Source organism: Scaptodrosophila lebanonensis, unplaced genomic scaffold (assembly GCF_003285725.1).
Source record: "Scaptodrosophila lebanonensis strain 11010-0011.00,11010-0021.00 unplaced genomic scaffold, SlebRS2 tig00000098-arrow-pilon, whole genome shotgun sequence".
Lineage (NCBI taxonomy): Eukaryota > Metazoa > Arthropoda > Insecta > Diptera > Drosophilidae > Scaptodrosophila > Scaptodrosophila lebanonensis.
The window spans coordinates 1,519,782-1,533,786 of NW_022060568.1; the positions used below are offsets into that span (position 1 = coordinate 1,519,782).

The 14,005-nt window shown below is 38.5% G+C and overlaps 1 long non-coding RNA gene across 1 annotated transcript in view; it reads right to left on the reverse strand.

The window, feature by feature from the left end:
• The window catches only part of LOC115628042, a 50,429-nt gene extending 39,890 nt beyond the window's left edge, over positions 1 to 10,539 (reverse strand). Inside the window, exon 1 of the long non-coding RNA XR_003995735.1 lies at positions 10,168 to 10,539. This is a non-coding gene — a long non-coding RNA (uncharacterized LOC115628042). The remainder of the gene's footprint in view (positions 1 to 10,167) is intronic.
• Positions 10,540 to 14,005: the final 3,466 nt, after the last annotated feature.

A 14,005-nucleotide genomic window follows, 5' to 3' on the forward strand; every position in this document is an offset into this window, starting at 1 on the left:
GCATTCTGAAATTTTAATATTTGAAAACCCATTGTTGTCTCTTAAATTGCTCCAGTTATGTAATGTACTATAGTTATGCCATTTGATGCGGCTGTTAAGTAATTTATAAAATTTGTTCATCAGTGTGTGTGTGCAGCTTAGAGTGACCTTGACAGTGCATGTTCAACAAATTGTTGCCCCTCTCGCTCACCTCCACTCCCACCACTATTATGGCATAATTTTTCAGTAAGCAAATTGTTGTCAAATTTTTCTTTGTTTTATAAAAATTACATGCACATCTAATGCGAGTGTTGTTTTCACAGGCAGTCACAAATTGCCGCACACACACAAAAAATTGTTAAAAACAGTTTCCCATATTTAAGTAACCTTCAATGCTGCCACCACCAGCACCACCATAGTCGTTTATTCGTATAATTTGGCGGGCTTAGTGAGTCTATAAGGCATGTCAGAAATCTTGCTCGCTCTTTCCATATCGCCCTCTCATCTGCACACTCTTTTTGTATTTTGCTGTTAATTGTTATATAATTAAGATGCGCGCTATTATTATAACTATTTTCCTGTCCCCTACCAAATACTTACCCCGAACCACCCCGCCACCAACAGTTCCGAAGCTCGGGGAAGCGACAGAGCGAGCAAACAGACCGACAGACCGACTTTTTTTCGGCTGTTTTATTTACTGTCTGATTTTATGGCTCAAAAAGCGTAACACCGAGAAATAATAAAAGTCTAAATCTAAATTCAAAGCCCTACCCACAATAGCGGAAAGTCATTTTTTAAACAGCAACGCGCTGCCACGCACAACAACAACAACAACAACATCAAAAGCGCGGCTCTGCCCTGAGCTCTGTTTCTAATGATGCAGCTAAAGCACAGTGGTCTAAAACAATTGATATCTGCGGAAGAGAAACAAGCCGAAAGTTCAGTTTCACTTGTAGGCCCAATACTGTACGCCAAATACATACTTCTCAACTATTGATTACTAGTCCTGAATCCATCAAGGGTTTCTTTTTATTGGTATACTATATGCTAAACAAAATTATATTTTAGAAAATATGCATACTATTGAGAAAAATGTTTTCATATTTTCTGGTCTAACAGCCTTTTTTCCCTTCTCTAATTCAAAACTTTAAATTGATTTGGTAAAGCTCTTTAAAAAAGTCTATAAAAAGGCCAATATAAAATTCTCTGGGTAGCTCATAGCAACAATGCCTTTGAAGATGAGAATCTTCCTAAACATAGAAACCAGCCAGATTACGTTCTCTCTAAAATGGTTATAAGCATAAATTAAGGTTTTAAAACACGATATGGTATTTCGATATTGTATCATAAGTATACAGCATTATTATAGTTTTAGCGAAGAACACCAGAACACTATCTAACTAATTTATTAGTAACTCAATTAATTTATTAATATTTGCAACTATTTAATCAAACTTGTAATGGTATGAAAAATATGTCTGCAGTTCTGTTCATTTGATTTAAATGTGAAGCCACTGTGCGGCGGCGCCACAGCCCGACCGGAGCGCATGCCTGAGATACATTTACACACATGAGTGTGCGTCTGTGTTTGTGTGTACTTATTGCCAAGGTTGCCGCCGCTACTGGAGCACTGTGCGTAACCGCCGAAATTCTACCTGGGCCCGAAGCGAACCGCTTGACTTTTTTACAGCGCTTTTTATAGGTCTGGGCAAGCAACAAAAGTTCAATTTTGTCTTCTTTTCTGTTTGCGTTTTATTTATATACAAGTATTGTTTTTTATCCGTTCGCATACTCGTAAAGCTGCATTATATAGTATATGTGCGTGTGTGTGTGTGTGTTGGTAGGCGTTGATGGGGTGGTCAAGATTATGGCTTTGAAATGCCGCTTTTCCACCACACTTATAATCTGTTCAGTAACTCTGATTACAGGAAAAACAATTATAATCTATAACAATTTGTTGCGATCATTATCGTTCGCTTCTGCCATTATCTTTCAAAACAAATATGAAATACGTAGTAAATCATAAAGCATTCACGCAATCAATTTAACAATTCTGAGAAACCGCAAATATGGGAAATGGGGAATCCCATATTATTTAGATCTTTTTAAAGAATGTTTGGGTAAGTCATTTATTTGGGAAATCCTTAAGTATTCATAAGATTAACAAAATTTGATAAAAATAAGCTAAATATATGTACATCTGAAGTAAAATTTATATTGCCACTTATACCTCTAAAGGCGATATCGTAGTTTGTGCTAATGGCAGACCTCTAGGCTGAGCTTTTACTGTAGATACTCGAGAGAAGACACTCTATATATTTACATATACACTATATACATATACTTGTATGTACATACATATGTACATAAGTATTTATATCTTATTCTAATGCTAATGCTGAGCAGACAAATGATGACTGAGTGATATGGAAGATTCATTAGTATGCATTATTTTTGAAGGCTTCGCTGGCTTGTACGTTCGACTGCCACGCCCACACAGTCTGCCTCCAAACAAATGGCTTACAAGCAACACGTTCGTGTTGTAAATAAAACAATAACAACAAAAACATGTTTTGCCAATAACAGCAACATCAACAGCAACAACAACAAGCGTGAGAAGCGGACTTAATCACTGCGTAGGGTTGCCATCGGTCGCACGAAATTTCAAGTTCAATTTAAATATTTTGTTCGCTGCTGTTTTTTCGTCGATTTTTCTCTCCACTTTTTTTTCTCTCATGTTCTTTTTTTACGTGCAATGAAAGCAAAAGTTGCGTTTGGTCATTAAAGCGCAGCAGCGCGTGACGCCGACGTTATTGTTGTTGTTGTTTGTGTTGTTGCTGTGGCAGTTGCCGGCGCTGCAGTGGAAGTTGACCAGCCTTGGGGGTGGCTGTGGCTTTAGCGAGCAGAAGTAGAGTAGAAGGGGCAGGACAAAGAGAGCGACAGAGTGGTGAGCGGAGAGTGGCGGCGCCTGCTGACAAGTGCAGGCGGCTTGGCCAACTATTTAGCAGCTTGTCGTGCTTTCGTGTATGTGTGTGCGTGTGTGTGTGTGTGTGTGTTTCTATAGCTGGGGCATGTCAACAAACGTAATTTATTGATCAACATAAAAAAGACGAATAAATAAATAAAGACAACAACAAACAGGCGGTTGTAGTTGTTGCTTTAGCTTGGTTCGCTTCGCTCGCCGCATTTTATTTGTTTGCCTCATTATTTTTGCCAAAATAAATTAGAATTAGTAGACACAGCAAAGAAATGCATGAAATGAAACACGCACGCACAACAGCAACGATATTTCCAGTTCCACGCCCAGCCCAGAACTGTTGATGATGAGGAAGAGGAGGCAGTGCTGCTGGCATTGACTGGGGGGAACGGTTGGGAAAGGGGCGAGTGGGTGGCGTGCGGCCATACATATGGCTGCAATTAAGTAATTTTTGGGAGCAACAACAAAAATAACAACAAAAGATGATATATGGCGCACATATAGCTCGAAACGAAAAATCGACAATTATAAAATTAAGAAAAAAAAACTGAGTAAAAAATTGAGAAAAAATAACGAAGGCAGCAGCCAAAAAATATATACGCCAGTGACCCCGCATTAAATTTATAAGTATGTATATACATACATACATACACACTAAATACATAGAATCTCTTTTTTTTAACTTTTGCGTGTTTGTTGTTTATTTGCCAGCAACAAAAACTTAATTTAATATGCTTCAAGGTTAGACGAAAAACCAGCGACGAGAGCCGCACAAAAATTTACGCAAAAAAAAGAAGAACAAACAACAAAATAAAATTCGTGATGAATTCTAAACAATAAAAAACAACAACATCAACACATACATAAAAGGAAAGAAAAAGAGCAGCAACAAACAACCCAGCACGTTAGAACCTTTTTTTTGTAAATACTTTATATACTGCATATATGTATGTATGTACATATATGTATATATACCCTTTGCAAAAGGTAGTTCAGCTATAGTCAGGCGTTTTTCACATCCAATTGTAAGGTCAGATGTTTAAAGCTGAGTAACAGAAAGTAGGGAAAGATACATATGTACGTACCGACACATGATTAGCCTAGCAAGGGAAGACGATATCATTATATCTATCCATTATATCAATACACTATATACACTTGATTTGATTCTAGTCTCTTAACAATTTCCTACCAAATGTTATAGAAATAGAATGATTTTTATTCGATATAAGGTCAAATTTTATAGTTTCCGATAGCTCTATAAATAAGTATTTATAAGAAAGGAAATTTCCTAAGTCTATCTAAGCCGAAATCCAGTCTAAACTAAAGTTCCAATAACTGCAGCATCAAAGAATATAACTTCTTCGAGGAAAAAATAGTTTCCGAATTTATTTAACCAGCTCGATCGGACCGGGGCGAGTTGAAAAGTGTATATAGCTTTCGGAGTGCCTGGGGCTGTATTATATTTTCTAGTTTTCGGTTTGATTTTATTTGGCTTTTTTATTTTGTTGTTTGTTTGCTTTTTGCGACTGCCCGTCGTTGACAAAATGTCAAACCGGTTTGGCTTTTTAGCTAAGCGGCTGTTTGTCTTTTTTCTCTCCAACACTCTTTTAACTGATATGTATATGAAAAGCAAATAAAATAAAGAAACCAAAACGAAAGATGCATGCAAATTTTAACTTATTTAAGGCGTTTCTTGTTTTTTATTTTTATCTCAAGTTACTTCTTTTTGTGTTTGGTTTTTTGATTTTCGGGTGCAAAAGAAAGCGCGTGGGTGTGCGGCAAATTTGACGACCGATCTGATCCAATCCGACCGCACCGGCAAACCCAACCAGTTGGCCCAAGTCTGGCAGCGCAGTCGACTTCAGCCTCGGCTTCGACGTCAACGTCGCCATCGCCATCGCCGCTGCTAAAGTTTAATTAAATAATGAATGTGAGCGCATTGAATTTAATGAATTAAGGTTCTACATAGTTCTTCGATTGAATGCTCGATGATTGAAAGGGTGCAGAGTACACGCCGGCTAATGCGAATGGGCACGAGTCCAAATTATGCGGGTCCGGGTCTGGGTCCAGATGTATGTATGTATGTACATATGTATGTAGAACTGACCGTGGAATGCAGCTGTGAATGGGTGGCACAATCAATTCGGCGGCACGCCATTTGGAATGTATGCGGCTCGAAATACAAATCTATTTCTGAAAAAATATTGTGTTTTTGTGTATTTGTGGAAATGTGTGTACGCGTATGTGGAATGTAGAACAATTCCCATGCATTAATCAAAGTGTTCTGTAATTGGAATATTATCGATACTGTATCGAAATGCAAACGTAACCGTAACCGCAACCGCAGCTCGTCTGCCGATTTTAAAACCTAATAAACAGACTTGAACGCTGAATATATAGTATGGCCCCGGTGTACAGGTTTTCAAATTCGATGCTCGAACGTGATTTGTTCCGGTTTCGAACAAACCGACCGGACGACTACATTTCATGAATTCCAGACGAGGAACATCTTTGTGCGAATTAAATATAATTCATAAATCCGCATTTAACAACAACTGCCAGTGGTTTCAGATGTGAATTACAATTTCGTATTATTATTCATATTTTTAGAAATGAAATTTCTTCATTATTTGAAAAGCTGTTAACCTCTCTTTCAAGTCATATGTTTTAATGATTAGATTAGCTATAAAAGCATGTCATTGATCAATCCGTTCAATCCGCGCATATATAGTACGTATATATATATACGTACTTATTATTTAAAATATGTGAATTCTTGTGTTATCGTTCTTATCGTTTTGTTATCAAAACCATTTAAGGAATTCCAACGATTTTGACTGGAATTTAAAATGGAAATTCGTGTAAAAATGCAAATGAACGGGATCGCACAATTGGCGCACAAAACACTTTTGATTGAGCATTGAATTGGTTTCAGTGTCAGCCTTTATCAGCAAATGCATCTCAAAAGCTTTGCGGCGCACCTAATCTGTCAGATAGATAAGCGGGGACAAATCTTTTAAGCTAGCAAGGTCTAAAACTTTACAGAAACGCGAATATTGAAGAACAGCAATATCGAGCTGAAAATTATACTATATTGTAAGTATAATAATTTCATCCTCCCTTTTCATTAAACTCTTCCTCTGAGACAGGAGACCCATTCTTTAAATAATTAAATATGATCATTGCTGTTGCAATGCTTCTCGATTCAGCAAGTTTCTGGCGCCATTGCTAGCACGCTCTATTCACTTGCTTTGTTTACATTTCATAAATATTATATACATGTATATATTGTATAGTATATATGAATATTTTCATAGTATGTTCTCTAGTATATGTATATAGTAAATGGGGGGGGGGGGCTCTGACAAGTTGCTGTGACAAAATCTCATTTCATTTTGCAAGCGCTAGAAAAATGTGAAATAAAAGGAAAACATACATACATACATATATGCATTTATGTGTGTGTGTGTGTGTGTATTCTGAAATGCCATCATAAATTTGGACAGTTTTGTGTCGAATTTTTGACAGCCTCAAAACGCATGACTTACACAGTCAGTCGCACACTAGCAGTTGGCAGAAAATATTTGTCTGATTGGATGGATTGTATGGACGGATGGTTGGGATGAATGGCTGGGATGGATGGATGAGTCGTATATACATACAAACTTATTGGCATCATTATAGCTGTGAGCTCTATGCTAAACTTTGGCTCGACTTGTCGAGGGGGAAGCTAACGCAATGATGGCCCCAAAGTTACGGAGCAGTAAAAACTTCAACTCTGGACGGCTCATTAATGCGCACTACTTAAAAGACCATTTGGGCGTTAGCCGCATATACAAGTACCTACATACATACATACATGTGTGTGCATGAATATACACACATACGTATGTATATAGTTGTACGAGTATATAGGAAACAACACATGTTAACGCTGTCTCTCTGTTAGATGTTGTAGTGCTCAGATACTTTTGCCCCCAAATATACTTTTGGATTTGTGCGCAGCTCTGCAATGTGACGCCGCACTTTTCGGAACATTAGACACACGCACACACACACTCACACACACACACAGACACTGTATAATTGAAAGCAAAGCTACCCACTGTACGCGCTGCTTGTAATACTACTGGCAGTATTTTGTATCTATGGATATAATGGAGTGTCAGAGGCAGCAACAACTACAACAGCTACGTCTTGGACGACGACGACAGCGGGTAGTGGCAACAACTGCCAACAATGGAAATCATTCATCGCAAACGCACACCCATTTATGAAAAGAGTTTTCCTCACCCCTTGGCGAAAAGAGATACATACTTATGTACATATTGTACATACATACATATATAGTACATGCCTTATATGATAGCTAGGCGAAATGGCACGCATGTTCCGTATAAAAGCAGCTACAACTACTACAACCAGAGGTCACATTTTTGCCAACCCACAGTGGAATGAATTCTTCATTATTAACAACTCTAGATATCCTTGAGATATCTCCAAAGCATGATCTAAGAAGAGAATTCGAAAGTCCGTTCAATTCCAAATCAATTCTGATCAACATATTTTAAAGCAGAACTGAATCATTTACTATACTACTATATCAGAAGATCTTCACTCGTACTTTTTTTTAGGTTTACAAACAAATTCATGTTGTTGAGAGCCGTTCGATCGGAAAAAGTTTGCTTAAAATAGACAAATGTTGTTTATTTAATGAGCTTGCAGTTGATGTGGGAAAATTTTGCATATTCCGAGCAATTACTTTGGACGGATTTCATAGGAACTCATCAATTTATTTTGCATTCGAGGTGAACAATTTAATCGCATTTTAACTGAAATGCGTTAGAAGCTCTTCAGAATATCTTTCGTGCTTATTGTTACTTTTGCGCTGCATACTTTTAGGTTTAACTTTTCAGTTTCAGACCCAAATCTCGAAATGAATAATCATTTCTTGTAAGTGCGTCCTCTAGATGCATACTATGGACAACTCTTGTATTCCCCATTAATTTTCATCTAGCTTAAGCTGTCGAAGGATACTGGTTTAATAAATTGTATATACATTTATAAAAATAATAATAATATCTGATTAGAAATAAATGTATAGAACAGTGTTTACAAACTGCAAAATATTAGCGGATAACATTTTTCAAATACTTTTCCACTGCTGTTGAACGGATTGTAATGCTTTTTAAAGGCAACAAAAAGTCACGTTTTGAGGAAACGCAAACCACGAATCTTTATCGTTTTATATTTCAACTCTTTAAAATCGAGGTGGAATCAAAGCAAATTACAGACAACTTTAGTTAAACGAGTTCAAAATACAGTGAATTGAATAAATTGCTTTGCAGTGAAATAGGAGAGATTAAAAGAACCGCATAACTGAAGAGTGTTAAACGTAAACATATTTGTGCTCGCAAGTCTATCGCTCTTATAGCAAAATAACAGATCTCTGAAGATCCCCTTCCGACCGTTCAATGACTTTGGCAAGTTTTTGGAAAGGCGGCCATAAATTAAATATAGCAAAATGTTTAATTTGTGGGCATTGCTAAACAAATGTTGAGCCTTAGCTTCATTCACACATGTCCCACTGTGCAGTACAAAAATGTATTTTATGTTTTTTTTTTTTGTTTTTTCTGCTAGAGGGGGTTCGATTTTCCATGGCATTTTCCGCAGTGTGCATAAATCTTGCGATAAAATGCGCAGCAACATGTCTCCCCCTCTATGATATTTCCTCTCCCCAACCCTCCAACCCGCTACCCCCTACCCCTAGCCGCTGCCAGATGCACAGATACATGGGTCGTGCTGCACTGCCACATCCCCCAAAAATGAAAATGTCGTTGTTATTGTTGTTCTTGTAGTTGTTGTTGTTGTGTTTGGGGTTAGATTGCGGCAGGGGTTGATTGTGTGCGCAGGGATAGACGGCGGGGGGGTGCTGAAAATGTAAATGAATTTGCGCAGCAAGGAAGGAAAACGAAACAAATACAAATAATTTAAAAACGAAAAACGAAATAGTAATAATAGCGAATGCAAAAACATAAATAAAACTTTTCGCCAATATCAACAGAACAAATTCGATTGGAAATGCTAAAAATCGGTTGCCAGCAGCAGGCAGGCGCTATAAATGCATGTATGTGTTTGCGTGTGCATGTGTGTGTGTGTGTGTGTGTGTGTGTGTGGAAGAGTATCTCTGTTTGTGTGCAGCAGCTGATTAACAAAGAGAGCCGAGAAAAGCAGCGACGCATAAATAGCAGGAGGCAGAAGGCAGGCTGGCAAAAAGGCAGCCAAGAAGTGTGCAAGAAGCAAAACACCTGTTAACCCCTGTCTGTCCGTCTGTGTGTGTGTGTGTGTAGGTTTGCCTGATGAGTTGGCAAGCAGCACGCGTGTGTGTGCCTGTCTCTGTGTCTCTATTGCGAATGTGCTCGTGCCCTTAGCAATGGCACGAGTCGCTTGCCAGCCACAGCCACAGATACAGATACATTAGCCGCTGGTAATTGGCAGCTACGTGCCCGCTGCCCGCTGCCCAACCCTGATCCCTGTCCGGCCTCCTTGGCTGCACCATGCATGGCCATGGGCTTGGGCATGAACTGCAGTAGCGGCGGCAGTAAAGCGGGAATTGGGTTAGGAGTGGTACTGCGAACGATTTTGAAGAAGAAAAGGCAACGTTTGCGGCCAATAATGGAGCGCAATAACTATTCCCCAGTGCTAACCAAGTTATGTGCCGCTTCTCAACACTATTTGTAACTGTACTTATTTGAAAATGTTGATTAACAATTAGAGAAACTGTACTTGATTAACAAATAGAAGTGTTAAAGGCTACGTTTTCATTGCTTTTAACTCAATTATCTTATAATAATAATAGTTTATTCTACTTCTCCATCCTCTGCATGCATTTTAAATTCCCGATTTTAGACTTAAAAAGTGGATATATAGTATGTATGGCATGGCCGATTATGCAACTCCTTTTTGTCGCTTCCCCGGGAACTGCCTAGGCGATCTATGAGACCGGAAAGTTCAGCACCAATTCTCACTTCTCTTAGTCACAGTATTTATTGGGGCCGGCACAAGGGAGGGTATTTGTATAAATATTGCTGTCCCGGCATTATTGCGATAACTCATGTGAGCAGTCACGTACTCGCATGTGGAAAGTATAAAGGGGAACTGATTTTCAATCGCAAATAGAATTTGGTTTGTGGGAACTTCGAACTCACCTGTTGTCCAAACGCAAATTTTTGAAAGGCGGAAGAAGAAGAAGACGATTGTTTTGATTGTCTCTTGAATTATTGAAGATTTATTGAGTCGTTCACCAACACTGATCAAAACAATTTCACCTGTTCGAGGTTTTTGTATCCGGGAACTTTATATGGTATAAGGTCAGTCCTTAAGGACTTCTCATAAGTTGCACTTGTGACACTAAAGCGTGACGCTGTTGTAAGGCATTTTGGTAGCACTTTTGGTAACACTAAAAAAAATTAGTTTTCGCGCGTAACGGCAAAAAAATATTCAATACGTACGTATGTACATATATCTCTAACGATTTATGCGATACGATCAGATATATATATATCACTATATATGTGTATACAATGTATATAACAACGGATGTATGGAAGCTGCGGCTGCAGGCGGCGCGCGCGTTTTTTTTTTTTTAAATCGGAATAGTTGATGGAAAATTATCAAAAATGAAGAACAAATATGTAAATAAACAAACACAACGCACAAAACTTTTAACGGGCTGTGTTAAACAATTCAATTTAAAATTTGTTTCTTTTTCTTTCGGTTTGTTTGTTGTGTGCAGTTTTCAATTTTTTCAGTTTCAGAGTTGCTCGCGCGACGAAACCAACACGTTGAATAAAAGTTCGAGCGAATTTCAAATTCGCTTAAAGCCAATAAGTCAGTCGGCAGTGGCGCTCGCAGCGACGCCAACGCGGACGCCGACGCTGGCAGCAACAGCGCTGTGTATGTGCTTTTCGTTAGAACACAGTGCGAAAGCCGAAAAGAACAGAGCACGACAACGACGACGTCGACGGTGCCAGTGAAACAAATTGAAACGAACGACGAACGTACATTGGCGAAGGCGCGGCCGGCTGTGCGTTATATTGTTGTTTTTGCTGTTGTTGTTTGCGTTCTAAGCTCAAGTCGCGGCGTCGTACCGCACGAACAATCCAAAAACAAAAACCGCCACTATAAAATCTAATAAGAACGTTGGCGACGACGCTGCTCTTTCCCATACATAAAACTACTACAAATACACTGCGAGCGGTCGCTGGGTTTGTCGGTCAGGAGAGGGCGAATAGGGCAGGGCAGCGGTTTGTGGCGTTGCGTTCAAGTCTGGCACACGCAAAGCACTAAAATGCGACGAGGGCGGCGGCGACAGTCCGACTGTCTGGCCGACTGGCTGACTAATGAGAGACCGAAACAGCGAACCTCTTGTCGGAACGTGTGGAAACGGGCCAGCACTGCAAACAAACAACCAAACAAACGATGAACAAACTGACAGCCAGAAAACATAATCACCCGACAAAAAAGCTTATAAACGATTTGGAAAGAGCGTTTGAGAGAACCTGTTGCGAACGCACAAATCTCTAAATATATGGGTGTGGTAAATGAATACTTTATGTATTTATTTTGGAAATTATTTAAAACTATCACAAAACTTTTAGAACACACAACTTGAAGCTTATAGAGGTTAACACTTACTGACACTACATACAAATTGTTTGTTGAAAAATTAAAAAAAAAAAAAAAACTAACACGTGCATCAAGCACAATCACACTTATTCATGGCAAATCACTTACGTACAAACAAATTTAATAAGGGACATCCCACTTTTTTAAATATATACTTTGATATTAATAGAGCTACCAAATTTTTACAGCAGAAATACCTGTATTGAGGCAGTATTATCGCGGTTCCAAAGAAGTTACAGTTAGAAGTTGTGCACCAAGTATTTACTTTTGTGGCTATAATTTTTTTGTCGGGTGAGCAAGCTCTGTACCGCAGCGACGCCTCAGCAGCAGTTGTAGTCAAGTGGTAGCTGTGGTGCGTGGAATGACATGAAAATGAAATCGAAAATACCATCAAACGCTGCGCAATGTTTTGATTTCGTTTTGGATGGCAGGGCCAAGGTTGGCTCCCATGGGTCATCAAAGCTGCTGCATTGTCCATGCAAATATCTAACGGTAATTTGCGATTATCTTCAAGCTTCAAGGACTGGACAATTGCAATCGGAATTGATTGGGTCGTATGCCTCATGGGATGTTCACACAGAAGTGCCCTTGAGTAATGGAAATAATATTTTGCAATTTTTTTTTCCCTTTTGGCTAATAGCCTATTACTATCGAATGTAAGTAATTTCAAATGTAAGTATAAAAGTTTTATTTTTAGTAATGCTAGTACACTTGATGAGACAATTACTCCATTCCGGCTTCATCGTTCTCATCAGCGAATGATTCGTGCAGATTTGTTGTCTTCCGCCATTAACAATGAAGACTCATAACTTTGCATAAGCTCTTAAATATCTGGATCACAGTTACTGCTTTTAACTAACCTTTGCATACATATAGTGTTAGTATACACCAATAATTTAAGTGTTCAAAGAATAGATGCAAACGCTTAAAATTGTGTCAATTTTATTTCTGTATTTTCGAACTTGACTATTTTGGGTTTGTTAGGAATCACTCCGATTGGGATTCTTAAAAATCTATGTGGTTAAAGTCTGCTATGATTCATATAACCGACTGATAAGGCAGAGATCTGAAAACGCTTATCTGCTGACAAAGTTCATTAAAATCTTTCTCTCTATCTCCGTCAAGGTTATTCCTACGTAAAATTATTATTAGCGATACAATTTTACACTCCTCCGAGTCAGGCAGCAAATGCGGTTTAGTACTTCTACTTGTTTTCCCTTTTGCTATTTAATCTTTAAACTACGCATATAACACAGTTGCGTTTTTATTTGTACAGGGTATTTCCATGTCTGGCGCGATGGACTATATCGTTAATAATTCAAAATATTTCTCTATGTGGAATGAAAGTGTAAGAAACGGTTTATCGTACGAATGTTTGATGCGCATCTACAGTATGTACCATATTTTACTTGCATCCTCTTCATTCTGTGCGCCCGCCCACCATAAGCTGCAGATGCGGGAACAGTGTGGCATTGGAACACACACGCATACATACTCAAAAAGTGCAATCAGCAGCGGCGGCGGCGCAGCAGCTTTGTGACCTTGAGATTTTGTTTTTGTTGGCTCGTTCGGCCTAAATGGCATGCGCAGCCAGCCAGTTGAGTTGCAACAGAACAAGGGTACATAGCACACACATACATGCATACATGCATGTGTGCCTTCAAATAGACATGCGTTTGTGAGTATTTTATAAGGCAGAAAGCTTTCATAAGCCACAACAGCAACAACAACAGTCGTTCAAAGGTACACTCAACAGAATGTGTAAACATGTACATACATACATACTATATGTACATACATATGTACCAGTATATACAATATGATTGTCGTCGAGTTGTGATAAGACTGGCGCTTATCAGCTTGCGTTGCGTTGGCAGCGGCAGACGCAGGGGTGCCACAAAGCCAAAACGACAGACGGACGAAACACACGACCTACCGACGTGACAAAAACTGTGCAAGGTGTGAACATACATGCACACATATGTATGTACATTTATTCATCAATATAAACACACACATATACATATATCTATGTTTATATGCAGGCACACAGATGTTCACAATATTAAGTACACTTTCACAACATGTTTTTATTTGCAATATTTATTTAGCTTTTACTGAAAGCCACTACTTGTATAAAAATATTTGCCACTGCAATATGGCAATACCTTAAAATGCACAAATTTATAGATAAAACCACAAACAACGTTTAATTTACATAAAAATGCTAAAGCGCAATAAAAGTTATAGAGGAAATGAATAAGTACAATCTCATACTATATTAAAAGTAGCGACAAAATGTAATAAATTCCAATATAATCGACATTTTTAGTTAATTTATGTGTGTATCCATTTTTA